Genomic DNA, 18,360 nt, shown 5'->3' on the forward strand with positions numbered 1-18,360 from the left:
TGCCCGAGGGATGGATGTGGTTTGAGAGAGCATGTTAGACATATGGTATGGGATTGTGATTTTGCATATGATGTATGGAAGGGTATAGGGGGACTTTGCAAGGAATTGGTGGGTGTAAAGTATGTTAATTGGAAACTTGCTATGTTTGGGATGGGTGCATGTAGTAGAATTAAGGATAGGATTTTATGGTTGTTGGTGGTGTGTGTAATTGAAAGTTTGTGGGATGCGAGGAATTTGTTAGTTTTTAAAAGGAAGAAAATGTCAGTTAATGAATGTTTGAGATTGATTCTGTCACGTATGTATGTAATATACCTCTGGGATCAGGAACGTGGAAGTATTATAGATGCTGAAGGGATCTGGAAGTTTAAAAAGTGGAGGTTTTTGGTAAAGTTTAATTCGTAGTGTATAATGTACCTGATGATAAGGTTTGGTTTTATTTTTGATTATATACCAAGTGTGATGAAAGGCTAAGTGTCAATGAAAGGCTTTTGTAAGTCGATTTGATTGAGCTTATGCTCCGGCCTATCTGATTTGGTTAAAAAAAAAAAAAAAAATCTGTTCTTATCAGTTTAATATCTGATACGTCCCCTATCTGGGGACCATATATTAAATGGATTTTTAGAACAGGGAGATGGAAAAAGAGCTTGCTCTGTCCACTCCACGCATTGACCTGGTATTGCAGTATCTCCAGGACCGGTGCACCCCTTCTTTAATGCAGTTTCTAAAATCAGAAAGAATTGAATTCAATGTTTTTTGTTCATTTTGCTTGTTTGTCGGATTTTGGGATGGACTCTTTGGCTTTGCTTTTCTTCTCCTCATTGGATTTTTCATGTTCAAAGTTGCAGAAGCCAGATTACAAGCTCATTTTGGTTCAACTTCAGCAACTGTGCATTGCATTGCCATGTAATGTGATGCAATGCTATCTTTCTAGCTCTCCCTTTTTACTTCCTTTTGGATAAACAGACATATTAGGCAAGCATTTTGGAGCTTTCACCTAAATAACTACAGGTGGTGAGATAAGCTGCACAATATAATTGACCTTTCAGTATATTGTTGCACACACACCATCTATTTAGCAAATGCCCTTGTTATCAACAGCAGCCTTTTAAACTCACCTGAGCTAACAGGTATGTGCGCTGGTTACTCTGCTGCGCTTAAAATTTCTTTTTTGGTTTGCTACAATGCCTTTTCTGAAACGTTGTCTCCTTCTGCTGGAACACTGACTTCTTTCATTTAATGCCTGCAGACTATAAAAGAGAACCCAACCCAAAAAGTTTGGTTGATTAGTCTGTGGCATTCTGTTAAACTGTTGCTTATGGCGGTCTCTGTGAGCTTCTCAGCGACATTCAGCCAGCCAGGTATCCTGCCTGCAGTAGATGGAATGTGGCAATGGAACGCTGGCTGCGCGTGTCATAATAGGCTTTGAGCCTTTATATACCTGTGCACAGCAGCAGCCACCTTCAGTCTGCTGCTGGACAGCCAGCAGCAGCAGCAGCAGGAGAGGTATGTAATCAGGAGCCCTCCTGCTAAGGGTAGACAGCTGCTCGTTCCACCCCACCCCCCGCCTTAATTGGTTCTCCTCCCTTCCAACGGTGTTGAGGCGGGTGGGAACAGCAGGGGGTGAAGGTGCTGTGTTTAAAGAGGTGGAGTTATGCAGATCTAAAACGCGTGGATTGCAGCAGCAGCAAGCCGAAAAGTGCAGGCATGTAAGGGATCTAGAGGTTGACAACATGTCTTCTTAACGGGAGTCCAGGAGCTCATCTCCACAAATGGACTTTTCAGGATCCTTGGGTGGCTCCGTAGTTTGAAACCAATTCTGGTTATCGCTTCTCGGCCTTTTGGCTAAGATCAAGTGTAGTATCTGTTCTTATCAGTTTAATATCTGATACGTCCCCTATCTGGGGACCATATATTAAATGGATTTTTAGAACAGGGAGATGGAAAAAGAGCTTGCTCTGTCCACTCCACGCATTGACCTGGTATTGCAGTATCTCCAGGACCGGTGCACCCCTTCTTTAATGCAGTTTCTAAAATCAGAAAGAATTGAATTCAATGTTTTTTGTTCATTTTGCTTGTTTGTCAGATTTTGGGATGGACTCTTTGGCTTTGCTTTTCTTCTCCTCATTGGATTTTTCATGTTCAAAGTTGCAGAAGCCAGATTACAAGCTCATTTTGGTTCAACTTCAGCAACTGTGCATTGCATTGCCATGTAATGTGATGCAGTGCTATCTTTCTAGCTCTCCCTTTTTACTTCCTTTTGGATAAACAGACATATTAGGCAAGCATTTTGGAGCTTTCACCTAAATAACTACAGGTGGTGAGATAAGCTGCACAATATAATTGACCTTTCAGTATATTGTTGCACACACACCATCTATTTAGCAAATGCCCTTGTTATCAACAGCAGCCTTTTAAACTCACCTGAGCTAACAGGTATGTGCGCTGGTTACTCTGCTGCGCTTAAAATTTCTTTTTTGGTTTGCTACAATGCCTTTTCTGAAACGTTGTCTCCTTCTGCTGGAACACTGACTTCTTTCATTTAATGCCTGCAGACTATAAAAGAGAACCCAACCCAAAAAGTTTGGTTGATTAGTCTGTGGCATTCTGTTAAACTGTTGCTTATGGCGGTCTCTGTGAGCTTCTCAGCGACATTCAGCCAGCCAGGTATCCTGCCTGCAGTAGATGGAATGTGGCAATGGAACGCTGGCTGCGCGTGTCATAATAGGCTCTGAGCCTTTATATACCTGTGCACAGCAGCAGCCACCTTCAGTCTGCTGCTGGACAGCCAGCAGCAGCAGCAGCAGGAGAGGTATGTAATCAGGAGCCCTCCTGCTAAGGGTAGACAGCTGCTCGTTCCACCCCACCCCCCGCCTTAATTGGTTCTCCTCCCTTCCAAAGGTGTTGAGGCGGGTGGGAACAGCAGGGGGTGAAGGTGCTGTGTTTAAAGAGGTGGAGTTATGCAGATCTAAAACGCGTGGATTGCAGCAGCAGCAAGCCGAAAAGTGCAGGCATGTAAGGGATCTAGAGGTTGACAACATGTCTTCTTAACGGGAGTCCAGGAGCTCATCTCCACAAATGGACTTTTCAGGATCCTTGGGTGGCTCCGTAGTTTGAAACCAATTCTGGTTATCGCTTCTCGGCCTTTTGGCTAAGATCAAGTGTAGTATCTGTTCTTATCAGTTTAATATCTGATACGTCCCCTATCTGGGGACCATATATTAAATGGATTTTTAGAACAGGGAGATGGAAAAAGAGCTTGCTCTGTCCACTCCACGCATTGACCTGGTATTGCAGTATCTCCAGGACCGGTGCACCCCTTCTTTAATGCAGTTTCTAAAATCAGAAAGAATTGAATTCAATGTTTTTTGTTCATTTTGTTTGTTTGTCGGATTTTGGGATGGACTCTTTGGCTTTGCTTTTCTTCTCCTCATTGGATTTTTCATGTTCAAAGTTGCAGAAGCCAGATTACAAGCTCATTTTGGTTCAACTTCAGCAACTGTGCATTGCATTGCCATGTAATGTGATGCAATGCTATCTTTCTAGCTCTCCCTTTTTACTTCCTTTTGGATAAACAGACATATTAGGCAAGCATTTTGGAGCTTTCACCTAAATAACTACAGGTGGTGAGATAAGCTGCACAATATAATTGACCTTTCAGTATATTGTTGCACACACACCATCTATTTAGCAAATGCCCTTGTTATCAACAGCAGCCTTTTAAACTCACCTGAGCTAACAGGTATGTGCGCTGGTTACTCTGCTGCGCTTAAAATTTCTTTTTTGGTTTGCTACAATGCCTTTTCTGAAACGTTGTCTCCTTCTGCTGGAACACTGACTTCTTTCATTTAATGCCTGCAGACTATAAAAGAGAACCCAACCCAAAAAGTTTGGTTGATTAGTCTGTGGCATTCTGTTAAACTGTTGCTTATGGCGGTCTCTGTGAGCTTCTCAGCGACATTCAGCCAGCCAGGTATCCTGCCTGCAGTAGATGGAATGTGGCAATGGAACGCTGGCTGCGCGTGTCATAATAGGCTCTGAGCCTTTATATACCTGTGCACAGCAGCAGCCACCTTCAGTCTGCTGCTGGACAGCCAGCAGCAGCAGCAGCAGGAGAGGTATGTAATCAGGAGCCCTCCTGCTAAGGGTAGACAGCTGCTCGTTCCACCCCACCCCCCGCCTTAATTGGTTCTCCTCCCTTCCAACGGTGTTGAGGCGGGTGGGAACAGCAGGGGATGAAGGTGCTGTGTTTAAAGAGGTGGAGTTATGCAGATCTAAAACGCGTGGATTGCAGCAGCAGCAAGCCGAAAAGTGCAGGCATGTAAGGGATCTAGAGGTTGACAACATGTCTTCTTAACGGGAGGCCAGGAGCTCATCTCCACAAATGGACTTTTCAGGATCCTTGGGTGGCTCCGTAGTTTGAAACCAATTCTGGTTATCGCTTCTCGGCCTTTTGGCTAAGATCAAGTGTAGTATCTGTTCTTATCAGTTTAATATCTGATACGTCCCCTATCTGGGGACCATATATTAAATGGATTTTTAGAACAGGGAGATGGAAAAAGAGCTTGCTCTGTCCACTCCACGCATTGACCTGGTATTGCAGTATCTCCAGGACCGGTGCACCCCTTCTTTAATGCAGTTTCTAAAATCAGAAAGAATTGAATTCAATGTTTTTTGTTCATTTTGCTTGTTTGTCGGATTTTGGGATGGACTCTTTGGCTTTGCTTTTCTTCTCCTCATTGGATTTTTCATGTTCAAAGTTGCAGAAGCCAGATTACAAGCTCATTTTGGTTCAACTTCAGCAACTGTGCATTGCATTGCCATGTAATGTGATGCAATGCTATCTTTCTAGCTCTCCCTTTTTACTTCCTTTTGGATAAACAGACATATTAGGCAAGCATTTTGGAGCTTTCACCTAAATAACTACAGGTGGTGAGATAAGCTGCACAATATAATTGACCTTTCAGTATATTGTTGCACACACACCATCTATTTAGCAAATGCCCTTGTTATCAACAGCAGCCTTTTAAACTCACCTGAGCTAACAGGTATGTGCGCTGGTTACTCTGCTGCGCTTAAAATTTCTTTTTTGGTTTGCTACAATGCCTTTTCTGAAACGTTGTCTCCTTCTGCTGGAACACTGACTTCTTTCATTTAATGCCTGCAGACTATAAAAGAGAACCCAACCCAAAAAGTTTGGTTGATTAGTCTGTGGCATTCTGTTAAACTGTTGCTTATGGCGGTCTCTGTGAGCTTCTCAGCGACATTCAGCCAGCCAGGTATCCTGCCTGCAGTAGATGGAATGTGGCAATGGAACGCTGGCTGCGCGTGTCATAATAGGCTCTGAGCCTTTATATACCTGTGCACAGCAGCAGCCACCTTCAGTCTGCTGCTGGACAGCCAGCAGCAGCAGCAGCAGCAGGAGAGGTATGTAATCAGGAGCCCTCCTGCTAAGGGTAGACAGCTGCTCGTTCCACCCCACCCCCCGCCTTAATTGGTTCTCCTCCCTTCCAACGGTGTTGAGGCGGGTGGGAACAGCAGGGGGTGAAGGTGCTGTGTTTAAAGAGGTGGAGTTATGCAGATCTAAAACGCGTGGATTGCAGCAGCAGCAAGCCGAAAAGTGCAGGCATGTAAGGGATCTAGAGGTTGACAACATGTCTTCTTAACGGGAGTCCAGGAGCTCATCTCCACAAATGGACTTTTCAGGATCCTTGGGTGGCTCCGTAGTTTGAAACCAATTCTGGTTATCGCTTCTCGGCCTTTTGGCTAAGATCAAGTGTAGTATCTGTTCTTATCAGTTTAATATCTGATACGTCCCCTATCTGGGGACCATATATTAAATGGATTTTTAGAACAGGGAGATGGAAAAAGAGCTTGCTCTGTCCACTCCACGCATTGACCTGGTATTGCAGTATCTCCAGGACCGGTGCACCCCTTCTTTAATGCAGTTTCTAAAATCAGAAAGAATTGAATTCAATGTTTTTTGTTCATTTTGCTTGTTTGTCAGATTTTGGGATGGACTCTTTGGCTTTGCTTTTCTTCTCCTCATTGGATTTTTCATGTTCAAAGTTGCAGAAGCCAAATTACAAGCTCATTTTGGTTCAACTTCAGCAACTGTGCATTGCATTGCCATGTAATGTGATGCAATGCTATCTTTCTAGCTCTCCCTTTTTACTTCCTTTTGGATAAACAGACATATTAGGCAAGCATTTTGGAGCTTTCACCTAAATAACTACAGGTGGTGAGATAAGCTGCACAATATAATTGACCTTTCAGTATATTGTTGCACACACACCATCTATTTAGCAAATGCCCTTGTTATCAACAGCAGCCTTTTAAACTCACCTGAGCTAACAGGTATGTGCGCTGGTTACTCTGCTGCGCTTAAAATTTCTTTTTTGGTTTGCTACAATGCCTTTTCTGAAACGTTGTCTCCTTCTGCTGGAACACTGACTTCTTTCATTTAATGCCTGCAGACTATAAAAGAGAACCCAACCCAAAAAGTTTGGTTGATTAGTCTGTGGCATTCTGTTAAACTGTTGCTTATGGCGGTCTCTGTGAGCTTCTCAGCGACATTCAGCCAGCCAGGTATCCTGCCTGCAGTAGATGGAATGTGGCAATGGAACGCTGGCTGCGCGTGTCATAATAGGCTCTGAGCCTTTATATACCTGTGCACAGCAGCAGCCACCTTCAGTCTGCTGCTGGACAGCCAGCAGCAGCAGCAGCAGGAGAGGTATGTAATCAGGAGCCCTCCTGCTAAGGGTAGACAGCTGCTCGTTCCACCCCACCCCCCGCCTTAATTGGTTCTCCTCCCTTCCAACGGTGTTGAGGCGGGTGGGAACAGCAGGGGGTGAAGGTGCTGTGTTTAAAGAGGTGGAGTTATGCAGATCTAAAACGCGTGGATTGCAGCAGCAGCAAGCCGAAAAGTGCAGGCATGTAAGGGATCTAGAGGTTGACAACATGTCTTCTTAACGGGAGTCCAGGAGCTCATCTCCACAAATGGACTTTTCAGGATCCTTGGGTGGCTCCGTAGTTTGAAACCAATTCTGGTTATCGCTTCTCGGCCTTTTGGCTAAGATCAAGTGTAGTATCTGTTCTTATCAGTTTAATATCTGATACGTCCCCTATCTGGGGACCATATATTAAATGGATTTTTAGAACAGGGAGATGGAAAAAGAGCTTGCTCTGTCCACTCCACGCATTGACCTGGTATTGCAGTATCTCCAGGACCGGTGCACCCCTTCTTTAATGCAGTTTCTAAAATCAGAAAGAATTGAATTCAATGTTTTTTGTTCATTTTACTTGTTTGTCGGATTTTGGGATGGACTCTTTGGCTTTGCTTTTCTTCTCCTCATTGGATTTTTCATGTTCAAAGTTGCAGAAGCCAGATTACAAGCTCATTTTGGTTCAACTTCAGCAACTGTGCATTGCATTGCCATGTAATGTGATGCAATGCTATCTTTCTAGCTCTCCCTTTTTACTTCCTTTTGGATAAACAGACATATTAGGCAAGCATTTTGGAGCTTTCACCTAAATAACTACAGGTGGTGAGATAAGCTGCACAATATAATTGACCTTTCAGTATATTGTTGCACACACACCATCTATTTAGCAAATGCCCTTGTTATCAACAGCAGCCTTTTAAACTCACCTGAGCTAACAGGTATGTGCGCTGGTTACTCTGCTGCGCTTAAAATTTCTTTTTTGGTTTGCTACAATGCCTTTTCTGAAACGTTGTCTCCTTCTGCTGGAACACTGACTTCTTTCATTTAATGCCTGCAGACTATAAAAGAGAACCCAACCCAAAAAGTTTGGTTGATTAGTCTGTGGCATTCTGTTAAACTGTTGCTTATGGCGGTCTCTGTGAGCTTCTCAGCGACATTCAGCCAGCCAGGTATCCTGCCTGCAGTAGATGGAATGTGGCAATGGAACGCTGGCTGCGCGTGTCATAATAGGCTCTGAGCCTTTATATACCTGTGCACAGCAGCAGCCACCTTCAGTCTGCTGCTGGACAGCCAGCAGCAGCAGCAGCAGGAGAGGTATGTAATCAGGAGCCCTCCTGCTAAGGGTAGACAGCTGCTCGTTCCACCCCACCCCCCGCCTTAATTGGTTCTCCTCCCTTCCAACGGTGTTGAGGCGGGTGGGAACAGCAGGGGGTGAAGGTGCTGTGTTTAAAGAGGTGGAGTTATGCAGATCTAAAACGCGTGGATTGCAGCAGCAGCAAGCCGAAAAGTGCAGGCATGTAAGGGATCTAGAGGTTGACAACATGTCTTCTTAACGGGAGTCCAGGAGCTCATCTCCACAAATGGACTTTTCAGGATCCTTGGGTGGCTCCGTAGTTTGAAACCAATTCTGGTTATCGCTTCTCGGCCTTTTGGCTAAGATCAAGTGTAGTATCTGTTCTTATCAGTTTAATATCTGATACGTCCCCTATATGGGGACCATATATTAAATGGATTTTTAGAACAGGGAGATGGAAAAAGAGCTTGCTCTGTCCACTCCACGCATTGACCTGGTATTGCAGTATCTCCAGGACCGGTGCACCCCTTCTTTAATGCAGTTTCTAAAATCAGAAAGAATTGAATTCAATGTTTTTTGTTCATTTTGCTTGTTTGTCGGATTTTGGGATGGACTCTTTGGCTTTGCTTTTCTTCTCCTCATTGGATTTTTCATGTTCAAAGTTGCAGAAGCCAGATTACAAGCTCATTTTGGTTCAACTTCAGCAACTGTGCATTGCATTGCCATGTAATGTGATGCAATGCTATCTTTCTAGCTCTCCCTTTTTACTTCCTTTTGGATAAACAGACATATTAGGCAAGCATTTTGGAGCTTTCACCTAAATAACTACAGGTGGTGAGATAAGCTGCACAATATAATTGACCTTTCAGTATATTGTTGCACACACACCATCTATTTAGCAAATGCCCTTGTTATCAACAGCAGCCTTTTAAACTCACCTGAGCTAACAGGTATGTGCGCTGGTTACTCTGCTGCGCTTAAAATTTCTTTTTTGGTTTGCTACAATGCCTTTTCTGAAACGTTGTCTCCTTCTGCTGGAACACTGACTTCTTTCATTTAATGCCTGCAGACTATAAAAGAGAACCCAACCCAAAAAGTTTGGTTGATTAGTCTGTGGCATTCTGTTAAACTGTTGCTTATGGCGGTCTCTGTGAGCTTCTCAGCGACATTCAGCCAGCCAGGTATCCTGCCTGCAGTAGATGGAATGTGGCAATGGAACGCTGGCTGCGCGTGTCATAATAGGCTCTGAGCCTTTATATACCTGTGCACAGCAGCAGCCACCTTCAGTCTGCTGCTGGACAGCCAGCAGCAGCAGCAGCAGGAGAGGTATGTAATCAGGAGCCCTCCTGCTAAGGGTAGACAGCTGCTCGTTCCACCCCACCCCCCGCCTTAATTGGTTCTCCTCCCTTCCAACGGTGTTGAGGCGGGTGGGAACAGCAGGGGGTGAAGGTGCTGTGTTTAAAGAGGTGGAGTTATGCAGATCTAAAACGCGTGGATTGCAGCAGCAGCAAGCCGAAAAGTGCAGGCATGTAAGGGATCTAGAGGTTGACAACATGTCTTCTTAACGGGAGTCCAGGAGCTCATCTCCACAAATGGACTTTTCAGGATCCTTGGGTGGCTCCGTAGTTTGAAACCAATTCTGGTTATCGCTTCTCGGCCTTTTGGCTAAGATCAAGTGTAGTATCTGTTCTTATCAGTTTAATATCTGATACGTCCCCTATCTGGGGACCATATATTAAATGGATTTTTAGAACAGGGAGATGGAAAAAGAGCTTGCTCTGTCCACTCCACGCATTGACCTGGTATTGCAGTATCTCCAGGACCGGTGCACCCCTTCTTTAATGCAGTTTCTAAAATCAGAAAGAATTGAATTCAATGTTTTTTGTTCATTTTGCTTGTTTGTCGGATTTTGGGATGGACTCTTTGGCTTTGCTTTTCTTCTCCTCATTGGATTTTTCATGTTCAAAGTTGCAGAAGCCAGATTACAAGCTCATTTTGGTTCAACTTCAGCAACTGTGCATTGCATTGCCATGTAATGTGATGCAATGCTATCTTTCTAGCTCTCCCTTTTTACTTCCTTTTGGATAAACAGACATATTAGGCAAGCATTTTGGAGCTTTCACCTAAATAACTACAGGTGGTGAGATAAGCTGCACAATATAATTGACCTTTCAGTATATTGTTGCACACACACCATCTATTTAGCAAATGCCCTTGTTATCAACAGCAGCCTTTTAAACTCACCTGAGCTAACAGGTATGTGCGCTGGTTACTCTGCTGCGCTTAAAATTTCTTTTTTGGTTTGCTACAATGCCTTTTCTGAAACGTTGTCTCCTTCTGCTGGAACACTGACTTCTTTCATTTAATGCCTGCAGACTATAAAAGAGAACCCAACCCAAAAAGTTTGGTTGATTAGTCTGTGGCATTCTGTTAAACTGTTGCTTATGGCGGTCTCTGTGAGCTTCTCAGCGACATTCAGCCAGCCAGGTATCCTGCCTGCAGTAGATGGAATGTGGCAATGGAACGCTGGCTGCGCGTGTCATAATAGGCTCTGAGCCTTTATATACCTGTGCACAGCAGCAGCCACCTTCAGTCTGCTGCTGGACAGCCAGCAGCAGCAGCAGCAGGAGAGGTATGTAATCAGGAGCCCTCCTGCTAAGGGTAGACAGCTGCTCGTTCCACCCCACCCCCCACCTTAATTGGTTCTCCTCCCTTCCAACGGTGTTGAGGCGGGTGGGAACAGCAGGGGGTGAAGGTGCTGTGTTTAAAGAGGTGGAGTTATGCAGATCTAAAACGCGTGGATTGCAGCAGCAGCAAGCCGAAAAGTGCAGGCATGTAAGGGATCTAGAGGTTGACAACATGTCTTCTTAACGGGAGTCCAGGAGCTCATCTCCACAAATGGACTTTTCAGGATCCTTGGGTGGCTCCGTAGTTTGAAACCAATTCTGGTTATCGCTTCTCGGCCTTTTGGCTAAGATCAAGTGTAGTATCTGTTCTTATCAGTTTAATATCTGATACGTCCCCTATCTGGGGACCATATATTAAATGGATTTTTAGAACAGGGAGATGGAAAAAGAGCTTGCTCTGTCCACTCCACGCATTGACCTGGTATTGCAGTATCTCCAGGACCGGTGCACCCCTTCTTTAATGCAGTTTCTAAAATCAGAAAGAATTGAATTCAATGTTTTTTGTTCATTTTGCTTGTTTGTCGGATTTTGGGATGGACTCTTTGGCTTTGCTTTTCTTCTCCTCATTGGATTTTTCATGTTCAAAGTTGCAGAAGCCAGATTACAAGCTCATTTTGATTCAACTTCAGCAACTGTGCATTGCATTGCCATGTAATGTGATGCAATGCTATCTTTCTAGCTCTCCCTTTTTACTTCCTTTTGGATAAACAGACATATTAGGCAAGCATTTTGGAGCTTTCACCTAAATAACTACAGGTGGTGAGATAAGCTGCACAATATAATTGACCTTTCAGTATATTGTTGCACACACACCATCTATTTAGCAAATGCCCTTGTTATCAACAGCAGCCTTTTAAACTCACCTGAGCTAACAGGTATGTGCGCTGGTTACTCTGCTGCGCTTAAAATTTCTTTTTTGGTTTGCTACAATGCCTTTTCTGAAACGTTGTCTCCTTCTGCTGGAACACTGACTTCTTTCATTTAATGCCTGCAGACTATAAAAGAGAACCCAACCCAAAAAGTTTGGTTGATTAGTCTGTGGCATTCTGTTAAACTGTTGCTTATGGCGGTCTCTGTGAGCTTCTCAGCGACATTCAGCCAGCCAGGTATCCTGCCTGCAGTAGATGGAATGTGGCAATGGAACGCTGGCTGCGCGTGTCATAATAGGCTCTGAGCCTTTATATACCTGTGCACAGCAGCAGCCACCTTCAGTCTGCTGCTGGACAGCCAGCAGCAGCAGCAGCAGGAGAGGTATGTAATCAGGAGCCCTCCTGCTAAGGGTAGACAGCTGCTCGTTCCACCCCACCCCCCGCCTTAATTGGTTCTCCTCCCTTCCAATGGTGTTGAGGCGGGTGGGAACAGCAGGGGGTGAAGGTGCTGTGTTTAAAGAGGTGGAGTTATGCAGATCTAAAACGCGTGGATTGCAGCAGCAGCAAGCCGAAAAGTGCAGGCATGTAAGGGATCTAGAGGTTGACAACATGTCTTCTTAACGGGAGGCCAGGAGCTCATCTCCACAAATGGACTTTTCAGGATCCTTGGGTGGCTCCGTAGTTTGAAACCAATTCTGGTTATCGCTTCTCGGCCTTTTGGCTAAGATCAAGTGTAGTATCTGTTCTTATCAGTTTAATATCTGATACGTCCCCTATCTGGGGACCATATATTAAATGGATTTTTAGAACAGGGAGATGGAAAAAGAGCTTGCTCTGTCCACTCCACGCATTGACCTGGTATTGCAGTATCTCCAGGACCGGTGCACCCCTTCTTTAATGCAGTTTCTAAAATCAGAAAGAATTGAATTCAATGTTTTTTGTTCATTTTGCTTGTTTGTCGGATTTTGGGATGGACTCTTTGGCTTTGCTTTTCTTCTCCTCATTGGATTTTTCATGTTCAAAGTTGCAGAAGCCAGATTACAAGCTCATTTTGGTTCAACTTCAGCAACTGTGCATTGCATTGCCATGTAATGTGATGCAATGCTATCTTTCTAGCTCTCCCTTTTTACTTCCTTTTGGATAAACAGACATATTAGGCAAGCATTTTGGAGCTTTCACCTAAATAACTACAGGTGGTGAGATAAGCTGCACAATATAATTGACCTTTCAGTATATTGTTGCACACACACCATCTATTTAGCAAATGCCCTTGTTATCAACAGCAGCCTTTTAAACTCACCTGAGCTAACAGGTATGTGCGCTGGTTACTCTGCTGCGCTTAAAATTTCTTTTTTGGTTTGCTACAATGCCTTTTCTGAAACGTTGTCTCCTTCTGCTGGAACACTGACTTCTTTCATTTAATGCCTGCAGACTATAAAAGAGAACCCAACCCAAAAAGTTTGGTTGATTAGTCTGTGGCATTCTGTTAAACTGTTGCTTATGGCGGTCTCTGTGAGCTTCTCAGCGACATTCAGCCAGCCAGGTATCCTGCCTGCAGTAGATGGAATGTGGCAATGGAACGCTGGCTGCGCGTGTCATAATAGGCTCTGAGCCTTTATATACCTGTGCACAGCAGCAGCCACCTTCAGTCTGCTGCTGGACAGCCAGCAGCAGCAGCAGCAGCAGGAGAGGTATGTAATCAGGAGCCCTCCTGCTAAGGGTAGACAGCTGCTCGTTCCACCCCACCCCCCGCCTTAATTGGTTCTCCTCCCTTCCAACGGTGTTGAGGCGGGTGGGAACAGCAGGGGGTGAAGGTGCTGTGTTTAAAGAGGTGGAGTTATGCAGATCTAAAACGCGTGGATTGCAGCAGCAGCAAGCCGAAAAGTGCAGGCATGTAAGGGATCTAGAGGTTGACAACATGTCTTCTTAACGGGAGTCCAGGAGCTCATCTCCACAAATGGACTTTTCAGGATCCTTGGGTGGCTCCGTAGTTTGAAACCAATTCTGGTTATCGCTTCTCGGCCTTTTGGCTAAGATCAAGTGTAGTATCTGTTCTTATCAGTTTAATATCTGATACGTCCCCTATCTGGGGACCATATATTAAATGGATTTTTAGAACAGGGAGATGGAAAAAGAGCTTGCTCTGTCCACTCCACGCATTGACCTGGTATTGCAGTATCTCCAGGACCGGTGCACCCCTTCTTTAATGCAGTTTCTAAAATCAGAAAGAATTGAATTCAATGTTTTTTGTTCATTTTGCTTGTTTGTCAGATTTTGGGATGGACTCTTTGGCTTTGCTTTTCTTCTCCTCATTGGATTTTTCATGTTCAAAGTTGCAGAAGCCAGATTACAAGCTCATTTTGGTTCAACTTCAGCAACTGTGCATTGCATTGCCATGTAATGTGATGCAATGCTATCTTTCTAGCTCTCCCTTTTTACTTCCTTTTGGATAAACAGACATATTAGGCAAGCATTTTGGAGCTTTCACCTAAATAACTACAGGTGGTGAGATAAGCTGCACAATATAATTGACCTTTCAGTATATTGTTGCACACACACCATCTATTTAGCAAATGCCCTTGTTATCAACAGCAGCCTTTTAAACTCACCTGAGCTAACAGGTATGTGCGCTGGTTACTCTGCTGCGCTTAAAATTTCTTTTTTGGTTTGCTACAATGCCTTTTCTGAAACGTTGTCTCCTTCTGCTGGAACACTGACTTCTTTCATTTAATGCCTGCAGACTATAAAAGAGAACCCAACCCAAAAAGTTTGGTTGATTAGTCTGTGGCATTCTGTTAAACTGTTGCTTATGGCGGTCTCTGTGAGCTTCTCAGCGACATTCAACCAGCCAGGTATCCTGCCTGCAGTAGATGGAATGTGGCAATGGAACGCTGGCTGCGCGTGTCATAATAGGCTCTGAGCCTTTATATACCTGTGCACAGCAGCAGCCACCTTCAGTCTGCTGCTGGACAGCCAGCAGCAGCAGCAGCAGGAGAGGTATGTAATCAGGAGCCCTCCTGCTAAGGGTAGACAGCTGCTCGTTCCACCCCACCCCCCGCCTTAATTGGTTCTCCTCCCTTCCAACGGTGTTGAGGCGGGTGGGAACAGCAGGGGGTGAAGGTGCTGTGTTTAAAGAGGTGGAGTTATGCAGATCTAAAACGCGTGGATTGCAGCAGCAGCAAGCCGAAAAGTGCAGGCATGTAAAGGATCTAGAGGTTGACAACATGTCTTCTTAACGGGAGTCCAGGAGCTCATCTCCACAAATGGACTTTTCAGGATCCTTGGGTGGCTCCGTAGTTTGAAACCAATTCTGGTTATCGCTTCTCGGCCTTTTGGCTAAGATCAAGTGTAGTATCTGTTCTTATCAGTTTAATATCTGATACGTCCCCTATCTGGGGACCATATATTAAATGGATTTTTAGAACAGGGAGATGGAAAAAGAGCTTGCTCTGTCCACTCCACGCATTGACCTGGTATTGCAGTATCTCCAGGACCGGTGCACCCCTTCTTTAATGCAGTTTCTAAAATCAGAAAGAATTGAATTCAATGTTTTTTGTTCATTTTGCTTGTTTGTCGGATTTTGGGATGGACTCTTTGGCTTTGCTTTTCTTCTCCTCATTGGATTTTTCATGTTCAAAGTTGCAGAAGCCAGATTACAAGCTCATTTTGGTTCAACTTCAGCAACTGTGCATTGCATTGCCATGTAATGTGATGCAATGCTATCTTTCTAGCTCTCCCTTTTTACTTCCTTTTGGATAAACAGACATATTAGGCAAGCATTTTGGAGCTTTCACCTAAATAACTACAGGTGGTGAGATAAGCTGCACAATATAATTGACCTTTCAGTATATTGTTGCACACACACCATCTATTTAGCAAATGCCCTTGTTATCAACAGCAGCCTTTTAAACTCACCTGAGCTAACAGGTATGTGCGCTGGTTACTCTGCTGCGCTTAAAATTTCTTTTTTGGTTTGCTACAATGCCTTTTCTGAAACGTTGTCTCCTTCTGCTGGAACACTGACTTCTTTCATTTAATGCCTGCAGACTATAAAAGAGAACCCAACCCAAAAAGTTTGGTTGATTAGTCTGTGGCATTCTGTTAAACTGTTGCTTATGGCGGTCTCTGTGAGCTTCTCAGCGACATTCAGCCAGCCAGGTATCCTGCCTGCAGTAGATGGAATGTGGCAATGGAACGCTGGCTGCGCGTGTCATAATAGGCTCTGAGCCTTTATATACCTGTGCACAGCAGCAGCCACCTTCAGTCTGCTGCTGGACAGCCAGCAGCAGCAGCAGCAGGAGAGGTATGTAATCAGGAGCCCTCCTGCTAAGGGTAGACAGCTGCTCGTTCCACCCCACCCCCCGCCTTAATTGGTTCTCCTCCCTTCCAACGGTGTTGAGGCGGGTGGGAACAGCAGGGGGTGAAGGTGCTGTGTTTAAAGAGGTGGAGTTATGCAGATCTAAAACGCGTGGATTGCAGCAGCAGCAAGCCGAAAAGTGCAGGCATGTAAGGGATCTAGAGGTTGACAACATGTCTTCTTAACGGGAGTCCAGGAGCTCATCTCCACAAATGGACTTTTCAGGATCCTTGGGTGGCTCCGTAGTTTGAAACCAATTCTGGTTATCGCTTCTCGGCCTTTTGGCTAAGATCAAGTGTAGTATCTGTTCTTATCAGTTTAATATCTGATACGTCCCCTATATGGGGACCATATATTAAATGGATTTTTAGAACAGGGAGATGGAAAAAGAGCTTGCTCTGTCCACTCCACGCATTGACCTGGTATTGCAGTATCTCCAGGACCGGTGCACCCCTTCTTTAATGCAGTTTCTAAAATCAGAAAGAATTGAATTCAATGTTTTTTGTTCATTTTGCTTGTTTGTCGGATTTTGGGATGGACTCTTTGGCTTTGCTTTTCTTCTCCTCATTGGATTTTTCATGTTCAAAGTTGCAGAAGCCAGATTACAAGCTCATTTTGGTTCAACTTCAGCAACTGTGCATTGCATTGCCATGTAATGTGATGCAATGCTATCTTTCTAGCTCTCCCTTTTTACTTCCTTTTGGATAAACAGACATATTAGGCAAGCATTTTGGAGCTTTCACCTAAATAACTACAGGTGGTGAGATAAGCTGCACAATATAATTGACCTTTCAGTATATTGTTGCACACACACCATCTATTTAGCAAATGCCCTTGTTATCAACAGCAGCCTTTTAAACTCACCTGAGCTAACAGGTATGTGCGCTGGTTACTCTGCTGCGCTTAAAATTTCTTTTTTGGTTTGCTACAATGCCTTTTCTGAAACGTTGTCTCCTTCTGCTGGAACACTGACTTCTTTCATTTAATGCCTGCAGACTATAAAAGAGAACCCAACCCAAAAAGTTTGGTTGATTAGTCTGTGGCATTCTGTTAAACTGTTGCTTATGGCGGTCTCTGTGAGCTTCTCAGCGACATTCAGCCAGCCAGGTATCCTGCCTGCAGTAGATGGAATGTGGCAATGGAACGCTGGCTGCGCGTGTCATAATAGGCTCTGAGCCTTTATATACCTGTGCACAGCAGCAGCCACCTTCAGTCTGCTGCTGGACAGCCAGCAGCAGCAGCAGCAGGAGAGGTATGTAATCAGGAGCCCTCCTGCTAAGGGTAGACAGCTGCTCGTTCCACCCCACCCCCCGCCTTAATTGGTTCTCCTCCCTTCCAACGGTGTTGAGGCGGGTGGGAACAGCAGGGGGTGAAGGTGCTGTGTTTAAAGAGGTGGAGTTATGCAGATCTAAAACGCGTGGATTGCAGCAGCAGCAAGCCGAAAAGTGCAGGCATGTAAGGGATCTAGAGGTTGACAACATGTCTTCTTAACGGGAGTCCAGGAGCTCATCTCCACAAATGGACTTTTCAGGATCCTTGGGTGGCTCCGTAGTTTGAAACCAATTCTGGTTATCGCTTCTCGGCCTTTTGGCTAAGATCAAGTGTAGTATCTGTTCTTATCAGTTTAATATCTGATACGTCCCCTATCTGGGGACCATATATTAAATGGATTTTTAGAACAGGGAGATGGAAAAAGAGCTTGCTCTGTCCACTCCACGCATTGACCTGGTATTGCAGTATCTCCAGGACCGGTGCACCCCTTCTTTAATGCAGTTTCTAAAATCAGAAAGAATTGAATTCAATGTTTTTTGTTCATTTTGCTTGTTTGTCGGATTTTGGGATGGACTCTTTGGCTTTGCTTTTCTTCTCCTCATTGGATTTTTCATGTTCAAAGTTGCAGAAGCCAGATTACAAGCTCATTTTGGTTCAACTTCAGCAACTGTGCATTGCATTGCCATGTAATGTGATGCAATGCTATCTTTCTAGCTCTCCCTTTTTACTTCCTTTTGGATAAACAGACATATTAGGCAAGCATTTTGGAGCTTTCACCTAAATAACTACAGGTGGTGAGATAAGCTGCACAATATAATTGACCTTTCAGTATATTGTTGCACACACACCATCTATTTAGCAAATGCCCTTGTTATCAACAGCAGCCTTTTAAACTCACCTGAGCTAACAGGTATGTGCGCTGGTTACTCTGCTGCGCTTAAAATTTCTTTTTTGGTTTGCTACAATGCCTTTTCTGAAACGTTGTCTCCTTCTGCTGGAACACTGACTTCTTTCATTTAATGCCTGCAGACTATAAAAGAGAACCCAACCCAAAAAGTTTGGTTGATTAGTCTGTGGCATTCTGTTAAACTGTTGCTTATGGCGGTCTCTGTGAGCTTCTCAGCGACATTCAGCCAGCCAGGTATCCTGCCTGCAGTAG

The 18,360-nt window shown here is 44.4% G+C and overlaps 14 non-coding genes across 14 annotated transcripts; all 14 read left to right on the forward strand.

Moving 5' to 3' along the window:
• The first annotated feature begins 524 nt into the window (after nt 1–524).
• On the forward strand, nt 525–707 carry LOC141202553 (U2 spliceosomal RNA). The gene has a single exon (XR_012273809.1). It is a non-coding gene; the product is annotated as a U2 spliceosomal RNA (small nuclear RNA).
• Nucleotides 708–1,822: 1,115 nt separating this feature from the next.
• LOC141203024 (U2 spliceosomal RNA) lies at nt 1,823–2,013 on the forward strand. Its single transcript, XR_012274168.1, has one exon. It is a non-coding gene; the product is annotated as a U2 spliceosomal RNA (small nuclear RNA).
• A 1,115-nt stretch (nt 2,014–3,128) lies between these two features.
• On the forward strand, nt 3,129–3,319 carry LOC141203025 (U2 spliceosomal RNA). Its single transcript, XR_012274169.1, has one exon. It is a non-coding gene; the product is annotated as a U2 spliceosomal RNA (small nuclear RNA).
• A 1,115-nt stretch (nt 3,320–4,434) lies between these two features.
• Nucleotides 4,435–4,625, forward strand: LOC141203026 (U2 spliceosomal RNA). Its single transcript, XR_012274170.1, has one exon. It is a non-coding gene; the product is annotated as a U2 spliceosomal RNA (small nuclear RNA).
• A 1,118-nt stretch (nt 4,626–5,743) lies between these two features.
• LOC141203028 (U2 spliceosomal RNA) lies at nt 5,744–5,934 on the forward strand. The gene has a single exon (XR_012274171.1). It is a non-coding gene; the product is annotated as a U2 spliceosomal RNA (small nuclear RNA).
• A 1,115-nt stretch (nt 5,935–7,049) lies between these two features.
• On the forward strand, nt 7,050–7,240 carry LOC141203029 (U2 spliceosomal RNA). The gene has a single exon (XR_012274172.1). It is a non-coding gene; the product is annotated as a U2 spliceosomal RNA (small nuclear RNA).
• Nucleotides 7,241–8,355: 1,115 nt separating this feature from the next.
• LOC141202201 (U2 spliceosomal RNA) lies at nt 8,356–8,546 on the forward strand. Its single transcript, XR_012273483.1, has one exon. It is a non-coding gene; the product is annotated as a U2 spliceosomal RNA (small nuclear RNA).
• A 1,115-nt stretch (nt 8,547–9,661) lies between these two features.
• LOC141203030 (U2 spliceosomal RNA) lies at nt 9,662–9,852 on the forward strand. The gene has a single exon (XR_012274173.1). It is a non-coding gene; the product is annotated as a U2 spliceosomal RNA (small nuclear RNA).
• Nucleotides 9,853–10,967: 1,115 nt separating this feature from the next.
• LOC141203032 (U2 spliceosomal RNA) lies at nt 10,968–11,158 on the forward strand. The gene has a single exon (XR_012274175.1). It is a non-coding gene; the product is annotated as a U2 spliceosomal RNA (small nuclear RNA).
• A 1,115-nt stretch (nt 11,159–12,273) lies between these two features.
• Nucleotides 12,274–12,464, forward strand: LOC141203033 (U2 spliceosomal RNA). The gene has a single exon (XR_012274176.1). It is a non-coding gene; the product is annotated as a U2 spliceosomal RNA (small nuclear RNA).
• A 1,118-nt stretch (nt 12,465–13,582) lies between these two features.
• Nucleotides 13,583–13,773, forward strand: LOC141203034 (U2 spliceosomal RNA). Its single transcript, XR_012274177.1, has one exon. It is a non-coding gene; the product is annotated as a U2 spliceosomal RNA (small nuclear RNA).
• Nucleotides 13,774–14,888: 1,115 nt separating this feature from the next.
• LOC141203035 (U2 spliceosomal RNA) lies at nt 14,889–15,079 on the forward strand. The gene has a single exon (XR_012274178.1). It is a non-coding gene; the product is annotated as a U2 spliceosomal RNA (small nuclear RNA).
• Nucleotides 15,080–16,194: 1,115 nt separating this feature from the next.
• LOC141202202 (U2 spliceosomal RNA) lies at nt 16,195–16,385 on the forward strand. The gene has a single exon (XR_012273484.1). It is a non-coding gene; the product is annotated as a U2 spliceosomal RNA (small nuclear RNA).
• Nucleotides 16,386–17,500: 1,115 nt separating this feature from the next.
• On the forward strand, nt 17,501–17,691 carry LOC141203036 (U2 spliceosomal RNA). The gene has a single exon (XR_012274179.1). It is a non-coding gene; the product is annotated as a U2 spliceosomal RNA (small nuclear RNA).
• The last annotated feature ends 669 nt before the right edge of the window (nt 17,692–18,360 follow it).

This window comes from Phyllobates terribilis, unplaced genomic scaffold (genome assembly GCF_046119375.1).
Source record: "Phyllobates terribilis strain yellow unplaced genomic scaffold, ASM4611937v1 Scaffold_123__1_contigs__length_5148117, whole genome shotgun sequence".
In the NCBI taxonomy this organism is placed as follows: domain Eukaryota; kingdom Metazoa; phylum Chordata; class Amphibia; order Anura; family Dendrobatidae; genus Phyllobates; species Phyllobates terribilis.